The sequence below is a fragment of the Penaeus japonicus genome, unplaced genomic scaffold (assembly GCF_977035675.1).
Source record: "Penaeus japonicus unplaced genomic scaffold, GWHDUDI00000001_assembly GWHDUDI00000019, whole genome shotgun sequence".
In the NCBI taxonomy this organism is placed as follows: Eukaryota; Metazoa; Arthropoda; class Malacostraca; order Decapoda; family Penaeidae; genus Penaeus; species Penaeus japonicus.
This window is the reverse complement of record NW_028234421.1, coordinates 19,206,762-19,221,761: the sequence shown is the minus strand read 5'-3', so window position 1 is coordinate 19,221,761 and position 15,000 is coordinate 19,206,762. Positions and strand designations below refer to the sequence as shown.

The window sequence follows — 15,000 nt, the reverse complement described above, 5'->3', positions numbered from 1 at the left end:
AGAGAGGAGGGATGAGAACGGAGAGACGAGGAAGGGGAACAAGATAGGGAGAGAGGAGAGAGAGAGAGAGAGAGAAAGGCGAGAGAGGAGAGAAAGGGGCAGGGGGGAGTGGTGAAAGAGGAGAGAGGGAGGGGGGAGGGAGAGAGAGCGAGACAGAGGGGAGAGTAGAGAGAGGAGAAGAGAGCGAAGAGATGAGGGGAGGAGAGACGAGGAGGTGCGAGAGAGAGAGACAGATTGGAGAGAGCGAGGAGGAGGCGAGAGGGAGCAGGAGAGAGAAGAGGAGCGTGGAGGGAGAGACCAGAGAGAGAATGAGAAGGACATAGACAGAGAGAGACAGAGAGAGAGAGAAGGAGAGACAAAGGCCAAAACAGACAGAGTTGTTATTTATGAATTCCCATTACTTCAAATAAAACCCTTCTTATGTTCTAGAGTAACTAGGGTAACTACCTCCTCCGGCTACAAGGGGAGGGGACGAGGAGGAGGAAAAAAAGGAAAAGAAAGAGATGGAGGAGGAGGAGGAGAAGGAGGAGATAAAGGAAGAGAAAGAGATGGAGGGGGAGGAGGAGGAGGAATAAGAAGAAAAGGGAAAAGAAAGAGATGGAGGGAATGGGGAGGAGGACGAGGAGGAAGAGGAGGAGGAGAAGGAGGCGCGGCTCAATGTGGCTACTCTTCTTAGGTAACGCAGCGTGACTCCCTCCCCCGGGACAGGAGGAATGGGGAAGAAGAGAGGGGGGGGTGTGGGGAGGAGGGGGGAGGGAGGAATTATGGTATGGTAGAGGGGGGAGAACGCAGATTGAATTGTCAAGCGTCGAGGGACAGTCGGTGGGTAATAATCCTCTTTATTGGGGATTAAAGATACAGCCATCTCTTTCTTTGCTTTTTCGTTTTGCTTCGTTTCCTTTTTATTGGGGGGGGGGGAGGGAGGTGTCGGGCGAGCGGAAGATGGGTTTTGTTTAGATAGGCTTCGGGGTTGGTGGTTTGGTTTCAGGGGCGAGTTTGTAAGTTTTGGGTTTAGGTGTGTATTTTTTTGGGGTACGATCGGGGTGTTTTTTTTTTTCTTTCTTTCTCTCTCTACGTTCTACTTTATTTTTTTTCATCCGGGGTTTATGTTCCATCAGTCTAGCCTTCATGTGACATTTTTACTTTGTTCTTACTTTGCTTTACTTTATAGTTTTATTCTTAGCTTATCGAGTTACGTTTCTTATTTTATTCTTTTATATATAATGTTTATTTCCCTGGTAACAAGAGAATAGTTCCAAAACTGCCTTGGGGGTGTAGTTCAGAGTTTTCGTATTATATTTCATTTAACTTAATCCATATATGTATGACTACTAATGATAATAAACTGTATAGTAATATGTTTCTTTATATATCTGCCAATCTATCTGTCTATCTATCTATCACACATATATACATAAGCCTACACATATATCCCACACTGACTCCCACCCCACACCCAGACACACACACATACACATACACATTCCACACATACAGACACAAACACACACACATTTATCCCACGCTATATATAAAGACACACACAGACATATCCAATCTCAAACACAGAATCCCCTACACACATACAGATACACACACACACACACACACACACACACACACACACACACACACACACACACACACACACACACACACACACACACACACACACACACACACAAACACACGCACCCCACCCCTCCACACACACACACACACACACACATATCCCACTCCAAATGCAGACACAAACACCAAAACACCCATACACACCAACACACAAAAAAGCAAGCAAGCAAGCAAGCAATTAAAAAGGAGAGCGCGCGCGGCGTGTTGGAAGAACCTCTCTTTTCCTTCTCCTTTTCTTCCCGGAGTCGCCTTGGTCTTCTATAGGGAAATTAAGCGCGTTCGGATTCCGTCTGTCACTCTGCCGGGTGTCGCTTGACGTGGCACGACTGGACGTCGCTCTTTTCCTTTGCTCTTTCTCTCTCTGCCTGACTGACTGTCTGTCTGTCTGTCTGTCTGTCTGTCTGTCTGTTCGGACTATAGTCTGTCTATTGAGGTAGCTGTACCCGCTGTCTGGTCTGTTTGTTTGTATAATCTATTATTTATCTTAATACCTCTAGTCTGTCTGTATGCACTGTAGTTGTTGGTCTGTCCTGTTCGTTCCCCGTCTGTTGTCCGAGGGCCGGCTTTCTGGTCTATCTTTCATGCCTTCGGCACTTATCCAACAAAAAAAACACACAAAATCTTAGAGGGGGCACCACTCCCTTTAGAACATTCTCCATGAAAGCGGTCTCCTGGGGAGGTTATTCCTTGTCTCACACTAAATTCTTCTTCTCTCGAGCCCCTATCATTAAAACCCTATCTCACACCTTCCTCCCCGTTCCGACTGAGTCTAAAACTGCTCTTTGCCTCTCATTACCTCCACCTCCGTTCCTCTTGTTCCTCCCCTCCCCTTCTCGTTTCCCCTCCTTCTTCCCTCTATCTTCCTCCTCCCCCTCCCTCTCTCCTTGTCCCTATTTCCCTCACACTCTTACTCCCTCTCCTCTTCACCTATCCCGTCCCTATCTTCTCCTCCCACCCCTCTCTCTTCCTCCTCCCCCCTCCCATCCCCACTCCCTCCCCCCTCTCTCCTCTCCCCCTCTCTTCTCCCCGCATGAAACTCCAACGTCGGTTTTTCCCGCGACCGTTAATGTCCAGTGATTAATCTGCGATCAACCCTGCCTTTGTGGACACGGGGAGAAGGGCTCTCGTTTACTGGCGCTTTCTCTCTATTTGTCTATCTATCTATCTCTATCTCTGTCTGTTTGTCTATCTATCTATCTTTATCTCTGTCTGTCTGTCTGTCTCTATCTCTGTCCGTCTGTCTGTTTGTCTATCTATATCTATCTCTGTCTGTTCGTCTGTCTGTCTGTCTATCTGTCCATCTATCTGTCTGTCTGTCTGTCAGTCCATCTCTATCTCTGTAGTTGTCTCTCATCTCTTCTTTCTCTCTCTCTCTTTTTCTCTTCTTTTCATTCTCGTCTCTCCACCTCTCTTCTCTCTCTCCCCCCTCTCTCTCTCTCTTACTCTCCTTCTCTCTCTCTCTTTTCTCTTACTCTCCTTCTCTCTCTCTCTCTCTTACTCTTTTCTCTTACTCTCCTTCTCTCTCTCTCTCTCTCTCTCTGTCTCTCTCTCTCTTTCTCCCTCTCCCTCTCCCTCTCCTCTCTCTCTCTCTCTCTCTCTCTCTCTCTCTCTCTCTCCCTCCCTCTCTCTCTCTCTCTCTCCTTCTCTCTCTCTCTCTCTCTCTCTCTCTCTCTCTCTCTCTCTCTCTCTCTCTCTCTCTCTCTCTCTCTCTCTCTCTCTCTCTCTCCCTCTCTCTCACCTACCGCCATTTTATCTCGAACTCCGCATTAGTGTCACGTATCTTTCAGTCGCAATATTTTCTCTCTCGGATTTCGCTATTTATATTTCCATTTTCTCTCACTCGTCTTTCATCTCTCTTTTTCCCCATTTCGCTTTCTTTAATTCCATTTTCTATTTTTTTCAAATTCTAATTCGTTTTTTCTCTTTCTAGATGTGCCGAAGAGGAAGGAGAAGAAGAAGAAGACAATGAAGAAGAAGAAGAAGAAGAGGAAGAGGAGAAGGAGAAGGGAGAAGAAGATGTTAACGAAGACGTTAAGAAGATGTTAAGGAAGAATCAAACGATAAAAAGAGAGGGAGAGGGGAAAGGAGAAGATTAAAAGGAAAAGGGAGAAGAAGAAGAGTTGGAGGTGAAGATTGGAAGAAAAGAAAACAGGAGGAGATGAAAAAGGGAAAGGAAAAGGCGTCGGAGAAGGAAACGGAGGAGGAGGAAAAACAGAAAAAAATAAGAATAGAGACAGAACAAAGGATGAAGGAAAATTAATTTTTAAAAAAGGATAAACATACGAATATGAGAAATAGAAGAAGGGGTACAAAACAAGAAAGAAAGAAAGAGAGAGAGAGAAAGAGAGAGAGAAAGAGAGAGAGAAAGAGAGGAAGAGAGAAAGAGAGAGAGAGAGAGAGAGAGAGAGAGAGAGAGAGAGAGAGAGAGAGAGAGAGAGAGAGAGAGAGAGAGAGAGAGAGAGAGAGAGAGAGAGAGAGAGAGAGAGAGAGAGAGAGAGAGAGAGAGAGAGAGTTAGAAAGAGTCAGATTAAGAGCATAAACACAAGGCAACGAGACTAAAAGTATATCCTTTTCTTCCTCCTTTCTCCCTCTGCCAGCTTCCCCGTGGGCGCGGGCGTGGCTGTCGCCCGCACGGCCTCTGCCACTTAATGGGCCCTTGTCACGACCCTAGGTCCATCAGCGGCAGGTCAGTTCATGCAGATGCTCAGTCCACCGGGCTAATTAGGGCCGATGAGATCAACTGCTTTCAGTGTTTCATTTGGCTCTTTAGTACACGGGAAATAGGTCCTCATATATATATATGTATATATATATATATATATTATATATATATATATATATCTATATATATATATATATATATATATATGTATATATATATATATATACATATATATATATATATATATTATATATATATATATATATAATATATATATATATGTATGTATGTATATATATCCCTCTCTTGTTGACGCGTCTGTCTGTCTGTGTGTCCGTCCGTCTATATGTCTGTGTGTTTACTTGCCTGCCTGCCTGCCTGCCTGCCTGCCTGCCTGCCTGCCTACTTTCCTACCTACCTGCCTGCCTGCCTCCCTGCCTGCTTGCCTACCTACCTGCCTGCCTGTGTGCCTTTTCCCCTGCTCCCTCTTCAACTTCAACTTCAGCTCCATCTCTCACTTCTGCCTCTCCAATTACGGGCGATCGCACCGCTAATGAAGCACCCCCCCCCCACCCCCGCCCGCGACGACTGCGATAACATCTCAGGCTCGAGGCTCAGTCACTGAGAGCTTTGATGGCCATCTGAGCATCGGTGAACACGAACGCGAACACTATCACTAAGTAACCTTCCTCACCATAAACTTCCCCCAAACCAATCACTATTTCATCATACTCTTTCCCTTCATGGCCATCACGCTATCACCATAAGCTGTACCAAGAACTTTCACCATTTCTCCTTACATCACTCATGGTCACCTGGAGATCTCACTATTCACCATACTCTTACCTTCCCTGGTTACCACACTGTCATCATAAGCTCTCCCATTTAGAAATTCCATATCTAACCTCATTATATACGCAATATACGAATATATATATATATATATATATATATATATATATTATAATATATATATATATATATATATATATATGTATATATATATGTATATATATATATATATATATATATATATATTTAAATATACATATTTATATATTTAAATATACATATATATATATATATATATATATATATACACATGTGTGTGTGTGTGTGTGTGTGTGTGTGTGTGTGTGTGTGTGTGTGTGTGTGTGTGTGTGTGTGTGTTTTGTGTGTGTGTGTACACAACGGCATCGAATTAATAATTAGAGAAAGAAAAAAAAAATATATTCGTGGAAGATTTAACATGCGAATGCGAACTGCTTCACTGCTTCTTCAAGAAAAATCGGATGATCAGCTTAAACAGCCTTTGATGATTGAAGCTGATAAGTTAAAGAGCTCACTCAGGCTGCTAGAGCAAAGCCGCTCCGTTGCCTACGCGACACACGCCTCGCGCCAAGCAAACAGGCCGCAAGATGTCGCCGCTTCTTAGACCTGTCTGTCTATCTGTCTATCTGTCTGTATACAAGCACACTTATCTATTTCCCTGTCTGTCTATCCATGCGTCTATCTATTTATTTATCTATATATCAATGTGTGTTCTATAATATATACTTCATTTATGAATACATACCTGTGTGTTTGTGCGTGTGCCTGCGCACTCGGGACAGAAATGCGTTCAAGACTGTCTTTTTAACGCACGGACACACACACAGACACGGACCCCCAATTCTAAACCCTCCCAAGGAAAGCAGAAAACCACTCCTGACGCGTGTGCTTGCGGGAGGGAGGAAGCAGTCGTTTCGCGGCAGGCAGAAGCGCAATAAACAGGCGGCGCGGAGAGAGCGCTCCCCCAACCCCCCCCCCATCCCCCCATCCCCCCCCGCCACTCCCCGTCGCAAACGGAAATCTAATAACGTCTGCTTGAACCCGCGGCCGCTCCAACGCAACGCCACGGATACTGTGCGGATATTTCGGTCGCCATATGGGACGGGGTTCATTCGGCCACGCGGGAATGGTTTGGTCAGAGGTCAAAGGTCAGGGGCTATGTCCGCTGGCAAATATCAACCAGGAGAAATCAAATCTAACGTGCAAAGGTCAACAAACCGAATAAAATAGAATTGTTAATTGACATATGGAATCCTACAGAATCACGAAGCAACAAGTGTCCCACAGGAGGAGGTAGGCCTATGCTGAGGAGGCGGTTTACCTCACTCCGCCTGCCTCGTAAGAGCCACCCCGCCCACCCCCACCTCACCCCACCCCCTACACTCCGTGCCGTCCGGAGTGCCATTCTGTCCTGCCTCGCCCCCCCCCCTCCCCCCATCGCCTTTCTAGGGCACCTGGGGAAGGAGGGGTGAGGGGGGGTGAGTGAAGGCACGTATAACATCAGAGCATAGCAACACCAATCATAATAATAGTGGTGATAATCATAGCCATTCTCATTACCGATTATCATTTCTGTACCTTCCCTAGTTGGAACCTTCTAGCATTTACATACACAAGTTTATTCTCTTTCGCATTTCGGCTTTCAACTATTGCCACGCACCTTCCAACCTTCCACTTGACTCAACCATATACATACATACATACATACATATACACACACACACACACACACACACACACACACACACATACACACATGCATATATATTATATATATATATATATATATAATATATATATATATATATATATAATATATATCATATGTTACACAAACACACACACCCACACACACACACACAACACATATTATATCCTCACTCATATATATTATATAATATATATATATATATATATATATATATATATATAATATATATATATAGATATAATATATATTTTATATATATATATATATATAGATAATATATATATATATATATATATATATAACATATATTATATACATTTATATATATATAATATATATATATATATATATATTTATATATATAGATATACATATGTTATATATATACATATATATATAAATATATATATATATATATAACTATATATATATATATTATATATATATATAAAATATAACATGTATATATCATATATATATATATATATATTATAATATATATATATGTATATACATATGTTTATATATATTATATATATATATATATATATATATATATATATATATATATATATATATTTATATATATATATCTAAAATATATATTATATATATATATATATATATATATATATATATACATATTACATATATATACATTGTTATATATATATATGTTTATATATATATATATATAAATCTCCTATATATTGTTATAATATATATATATTATATATTATATATATTATATATATTTATGTTATATATATATGTTAATATTATATATATATATATTATATTATAATATAATATATATATATAATTATATATTATATATATATTATAAATATATGCTATAGATATCCTATATATAATTATTTATATATATATAAATATACACAATGATGATGATGACCTTGACAAGCCCTCGGCTCGATGGGAGAGGGCTTTCAGGGAGGCCCGAGGCGGCGCACGAGGCTTAAGCCGGGCTTTGCGACCATGATTTATATATAATATATAATATATATTAAATATAATATATTTTATATATAATATATTATTGTGTGTGTGTTGTGTGTGATGTGTTGTGGTGTTGTGTGTTGTTAATGTATTTACTATATATATATGTTTAAATTTATATATATATATATATAATTATAATATATATATTATTAATATATATTATATGTATAATTTATATATATATAAATTTATATATAAATATATAAATATTTAAAAAATAAAAAAAAAAAAAAAAAAAAAAAAAAAATTTTTTAATTTATATATATAAATTTTTTTTTTTTTTTTTTTTTTTTTTTTTTTTGGGTTTTTTTTGGAAAGGGGGTTGGTTTTTGTTTGGGGTTTTGTTTTTGGTTGTGTGTTTTTGTGGTTTGGGGGGGTGGTGGGGGTTGGTTGGTTTTTTTTTGTTTTTTTTTGTTTTTTTTTTGTGTTTTTTTGTTTTTGTTTTTTTTGTTGTTTTTTTGGGTTTTTTTTTGTTTTTTTGTGGGCAATTTGTTAAAAATTAAAAAAAAAATAAACAAAAAAAAAAAAAAACAACCCACCAAAAAAAAACAAAAAAAACCCACAAAAAAATTATATTTTAAAATAAATATATAAATATTTTTTCTTTATTAATTTCTATAATAATTTTAAAAAAATATTTTAATTTTATTTTTTTTATTTTATTTTTTTTTCAAAAAATTATAATTAATATATAAAATTTTTATGGCGGGGGATTTGGGGGGTTTTTTTTTTTTTTTTTTTTTTTTTTTATAATACAAATATATAATAAAAAAATAAAAAAAAGAAAAAAATATAATTTTTTTTTTTCTTTAAAATTAATATTAAAAGGCTATAAAATTAATAAAAAACCAATTTTTAAACATATTTTTATTTTTTATATAAAAATTTAAGAAATATTATATATATAATTTTTATTATATAATAATAATAAAGGGTTTTTGGTGGTGTATGTGGTTTTGGTGGTGTGGGTGTCTGTGGTTGTGTGGTTGTGTGTGTGTGTGGTGGTGTGTTGTTGTGTGTGTGTGTTGTGCATACATTATCATACATACATACAAAAACATACATACATACAAAAAACCCACACACACACACACACATAATATATTTTTTTTTTTCTTTAATATAAAATATTTAATATAATAAATATAATAGATACGATATATAAAATAATATAAAAATTCATACACGAATGTGATATACATAGGCCATAAAATTATATATCATACAAAATTGTATAATTATTATATAAAATTATATATATAATAATATAATATAGATATATGTTGGGGTGTGTATGTTGTATGTTTGGTTTTGTGTGGTGTTGTTTTGGGTGTGGTGTGTGGTGTGTGCATACAATAACAAAACATACATACATTACATCTACATACATCCCACACACACACCACACACACACACACAATAATATATATATTTTTTTTCATATATATTAAAATATTAGATATATATAGATTATATAAAGAGATATATGATATAAATAGATATTCATACACAAGTATATATAAAAGGGCCCTAAATAATTATATATACTAATATAATGTTATATATAATAATAAATAATATAATATATATATATATTATATACAGGAAAATTTAATAATGTGTTTTTGTGTGTTGTGTTGTGGTGTGTTGTGTGTGTGTGTGTGTGGTGTGTGTTGTGTGTTGTGGTGTGGTGAAAGAGGTGAGAGGAGAAAAGAGGAGAGAGGGAAGAGAAGAGAGAGAGGAAGAAAAAGGAGAGGAGAGAGAAGAGAAAGGAGAGATGAGAGAGAGAGAGAGGAGAAGAAGAAGAGAAGAGAGAAGAGAGAGAGGAAGAAGAGAGAGGGGGAAGAGAAGAGAGGGGGTGGGGGCATATAATCCCCATGACGTAATCATTTTTCAGGTAATAACTTGGGGGCATATGCCAAAAGACCATAAAACACCAAAAAATTAAATTTTAAAGAAACTCCCCACACACACCACAAACACCCAACACACAAAAACCACAATCACACACACACACACACACACACACACACACACACACACACACACACACACATATATATACAGACATACATACAGTATATATAGGCCTATAAAGCTATATATCTACTCCATATTAAATCTATCACAGCTGTGTCGCAGACTAGTTCCGGACACACAGCAGAGGATCAAAGAGCAAGGCTTATAAGAGAGGAAGTGGCTAAACCGACAACATGCATTAGCTAAATATCCTAAAGGTCTCACAAAGAATCTCTTTTTCCTATTTACGACTGTGATGTTTTTAACTTTTTTTTGGTCGGTTTTCTTACGTAAATATATTTTTGCCAACTACACTTGTTACTGGATAATTTAAATTTCTTTTCCGTTTTAAATTTAAATATTGTAATAAAAATGAAATGATATGTGTACTGAAGTAATAATGATAAAAAAAAATAACGTAATAATAATAACAGAAATAGTAATAAAAAATAACAATTGAATGAAATAAATGAAAGGGGAATAAAATGAAAAATAATAGTAATAGTCGATTTAAAATAAAAATTCCTCTCATTTTTCGGAAAATTCCAGGCTAAAACATCTTCCCTTTTTCCTTCTAAGAAGCCCTATAGAAAAAACCCCCCCCCCCCCGGTCTCTGTTGGCCATGTATCAAATACAGGTCTCTTACATCAGCGTCGGCCCATTTCGTACCATCAACCACCACAAGCACACACGCCCCCCCCCCCCCCCCCCCCCCCCCCCGGCCCCAAGCACACTTGATCTGAATGTACAACCGGCCTGTAACATGGGAAGTAATTCCAGTTATTTCTCTTTCCTCGGCCTACTCCTCCTACCCTACCCACCCCTCCCCCTCCCCCGAACACACACACACCTGTTCCAAAGAACACCTGTCATTGTTGATCCTTGAACAAACAAAAACAAAAACAAAAAAACACACACGACAGAGGCAGCGGTCGCGATGGCCGAAAACATGGCAGGAACCTCCGTGCGTTTCGCCCTTATGCCCGAGAGCCGTAAGAGTCCTCTCTGATAAAGCCATTTATAGTGTCATCTAACTCCCAATGCTTATATTGCAAATGAAAACCTAGATTTGCCTCGTTTTCTCTCACTTAGTGGATTTTTTAATGGAAAAAAACGATCGTAAATAAATTATATAAAATAAAACAGACTTACCTTTGGCTTCACGGTATTTTTTTCTCTCTTTTTTTTCCGCAGATTTACTTCTTTTTTTCCTCGCAAAAGATATATATTTTTTTCTTTTCTCAGCTGGCAGTTAATTCGCGGATATTGCAACTCGTCTCACTCAAAGCACTTAACAGTTCAGTTCCCGAAATCCCTCTCGATTCTCTCCCTTCGGCGCGCCAGAGTCAACCATTAACAGTATATTCAGCCTCAGAAAGCCCGGATTTCCCTCCAGAAAACCGCCAAGGGACCTAGCACTAGGACCCCCCTCCCCCCACGCCTGGCTTTCACAAGGGGTGGCTGACAAGCGACGCCTGACACTTCAGGCTGACGTTCCAAGTGCGTGACAGACGGTGGCTGACGTTTCCGCGGACCGCCGGTACCTTGCCTGCACGGAGGCTGGAAGAACACTAAGTCACCGCCCGAACGCGCCGCCGAGCCGAGCTGCGGGGCGGGGGGCGCTCTCTCGCTCGCTCTCGCTCTCTCTCGCTCTCTCTCTCTCTCTCTCTCTCTCTCTCTCTCTCTCTCTCTCTCTCTCTCCCTTCTTCTCTCCCCTTCTCCCCTTTTCTCTCTTTTTCTCTTTCTTTTTCTCTCTCCTCCTCTCTCTCCCTTTCCTTCTCTCTCCCTCTCTCCCCCCCTTCCTCCTCCTCTCTCTCTCTCTCTCTTCTTCTCCTCTTCTCTCTTCTTTTCTCTCCTCCCCTCTTTTTCTCCCCTTCTTCTTTCTCTCCTCTCTCCCTTCCTCCCCTCCTTTTCCCCCTTTTTTTCTCTCTCTCCCTCTTTCCCCCTCCTCTTTCTCCCCCTCTTTTTTCCTCTCTCTTTCGGCCCCCGCTTCCTCTCCTTTTTTCCCTCCCTTTTCCCCCCCCTCGTCTCTCTCCGTTTTCCCCTTTTCCCCCCTTAAAATAATTAAAATTATATATATATTATAAAAATAATATATATATAATATATATATATATATATATACATTTATTCCTTTTTTTCTCTCTCTTCTCTTTTCCCTTTTGTTCTTTCTTCTTCCTCTATCATCCTCAATTCTTTCCTCTCTCTTTTTTTTTTCCTTTATTTTCTTTTCCCCTTTCTCTTCTTTTCTTCCCCTTTCCCCCTTTATATCTAAACTTCAAACTCCCCCTCTCTCTTTTTTCCTTTTTTCTCTTTTTTCCCCCCCTTTTCCCCTCCCCTCTCTCTTCCCCCTCTCCTTCCCCTCTCTCTTTTCTCTCTTCTTCTTCTTTCTCCCCTCTCATATTATCATCAACACTCCCCTCTCTTTTTTCCCTTTTTTTCCTTTTTTTTCCCCTCTCTCCTTCCTCCTCTCTCCCTTCCCCCTTTCCTCCTTTATTCTATTCTTTTCAACATCTCCCCCCCTTCTTTTTTTCCTTTTTCTCTTTTTTCCCTCTCTTTTCTCTCTCCCCCCTCTCTCTCCCCTCTCTATCTCATTCCTTCTCTCCTTTCTTTTTCTCTCCCCCTTTCCCCTCCTCTTCTTCCTCTCTTTCTCTGAAGATTATATAGTGTGTATATAATATCAAATTCATCAGCTGTGATAGGCATCTTAGTATGTGGAAGATACTAACCCACAGAAATAAGAATGTTATGCTAATCACAGAGTTTCTACAAATTAGGCTTATTCCATAATGCAGTAAGTCTGATATTGTGGTACACGATAAAATTGCACTACCAATAATAAAATGATAAAAAAAAACTATACATATTTAAAAGGAGGGGAAAAAAGGGGCAGTGTAGTCGATCCCGGGCTTTATCTTTAAGGGGAAAGGGTAAGGATAAGCCAATTTTTCGGGGAAGCTCCCGGTCACATATGCACTATGGCAAGCGAGTGCTGACTCGTGAGAGTGTACCAACGATCTTTTCCAGACATTTGGGTTTAGGAAGGTTTTTCCCATCATTTTCCCGTAGTGGTACCGGGGGACTACCCGGAAAAGGGAGGGGTGGCAATCAAGGATTCAGCCTGTAATTGAAGCGGCGTCTTGACACTCAATGTTGAAATCATTGTCCAAAAACTTTTCAAAAGGGAAAAATAAAGAAAAACATTTTTTTAAAAACATTAAATCACATGAGGGAAAAGCATAAAGGAACAGGGGGAACCTTTGTTATGGGGGTGAAATAGAATAAGATTTTACAAACGAAAAGTTTCATGAAAGAAAGGGAAATCTTGTGCTCACAAAACATTGATCTTTTATTTTTACAATAAAAAATAATACTCATCGCTCTGGTTAGGCACATTCAACAGCACTTATATAAACAACTAATTATCCACAATATAGAATAACAGCTGGAACTAACAAGCAAAAGGGGGTTTGGTTTTCTTTTCTGTTTTTCGTTCGTCCCGGGTTTTGGGCGGCGGGGGACGGCGAAAATTCCCCGGGCGCTGCAACCCCAAAACGGGTGCTTGACAGGAGGAAGGGAAGAGTCATGAGAATGGGTCACACAGTATCTTTTTTCTTCTTCTCTTTCCTTCCCCTCTCTCTTTCTTTTTTTCTTTCTTTCTTTTTTTTCTTTTTTTTTCCCTTTTTTCTTTCTTTCTTTTTTTTCTTTTTTTCTTTCTTTCTTTTTTTTTTTTTCCTTTTTCTTCTTTCTTTTTTCTTTCTTTCTTTCTCCTTTTTTCTTTTCTTCTCCCCTTTTCCTTCTCTCTCCTCTTTTTCTCTTTTTTTCTTTCCCCTCTCTCCCCTTCCTTCTCCCCTTCCTCTCTCTCCCCCTCCCCTTTTCTCCCCTTTTCTCCTCTCTTCCTCTCTCCCCCTCCCTCTCCCCCTTTCTCCTCTCTCTCCCCTTCCCTCCTCTTCCCCCCCCTTTTCCCCCTCTCTCCTCCCCCCTTTCCTCTCTCTCTTCTTTTTCCCCTTTCCTTTTCTTTCCTTCCCCCCCCCTTTCCCCTTTCCCTTTTCTTTCCTTCTTTCCTTCTTTATTACCTTCCCCTTTCACTCCCTTTTCTTTCCCTCTCCCTTTTCTCTTCTCTCTTTTTCCCCTTTTTTTTCCCCCTTTTCCCTTTCCCCCTTTTTAAATATTATCATTTCCCCTCCTTACCTTTATTTTTTCATTCTCTCTCTTTCTTTTCCTTTTGCCTCCCCTTTTCCCTTTCTCTCTCCCCTCTCTCTCTCCTCTTCTTTCTCCCCTCTTTCTCCTCTCTCTCTCTCTCTCTTTCTCCCTCTTTTCTTCTTTTTCCCCTTTTTTCTTTTAAAAACATTCTACTTATCCTCCTTCTCATCTCCTTATTACTATCTCCCCTTTTATCCTTTCCCTTTTCCCTTTTTTTATTTTTCCTTTCTCTTTTCCCTTTCCTCGATTCCCCCCTCCCCACCCCCACCCCTGTGTATCAATTCCCCAGGGGCAAAACAAAATGCGCCACTCAAAAACGCGATTAAAAAGTCTAAAATTTCCCCCCATTTCTCCCCCAACTTAATTTTTCCCCAAATTTAAATCCATTTTTTTTCCCCCGTATGGTCACGAGCCTTTAAACAACGGGGGAGGGCCCCGTTCTTGCCCCCCCCTGACACCCCCGTTGGAGACAAGGAGTGATTCGCGGGACCGGGTGACCTCATCTGAAGCTTTGGTTTAAAGACTTTTATTTTTCTTTGGTGAAAAAATTTTGGTTATATTTAAAAATTTATTAATATATATTTTATATATTAATATATAAATATGGGGTGTGTGTGTGTGTGTGTGTGGTGTGTGTAATTAGATGTATGTAGTGTTTTGTGTATAACATACACACTTTAAATTTAAAATGTGTGTGGTCTGTTGTGGTGTCCCGGGTTTTCCCCCCCTTTCCACAAGTTTCACCGCATCCCATTTAAAAAATTTCCAATATGGGAGCCCCCTCGTTGTCAATATTCGTTTTACGCCTCCTGCACAACAAGGTGGATCGCGAGCGTTTCTGCAGTCCTAAAAATTCTAAATCCCAAAATTCTAAAAGAGCCTAAAAAATGCCCAAAAAGGCCCTGGAGTCTCAAAAGA

At 39.1% G+C, this 15,000-nt stretch overlaps 1 protein-coding gene across 2 annotated transcripts in view; it reads right to left on the bottom strand.

Annotated features, from left to right (window-relative positions):
* LOC122262922 (Adenylate cyclase 3) overlaps window positions 1-11,334 on the bottom strand; it is a 278,836-nt gene extending 267,502 nt beyond the window's left edge. For both annotated transcript variants that reach the window (XM_086547495.1, XM_086547494.1), the window contains exon 1: window positions 11,032-11,334. The gene's annotated coding sequence lies outside the window, so the exon portion shown is untranslated. The remainder of the gene's footprint in view (window positions 1-11,031) is intronic.
* Between the last annotated feature and the right edge of the window lie 3,666 nt (window positions 11,335-15,000).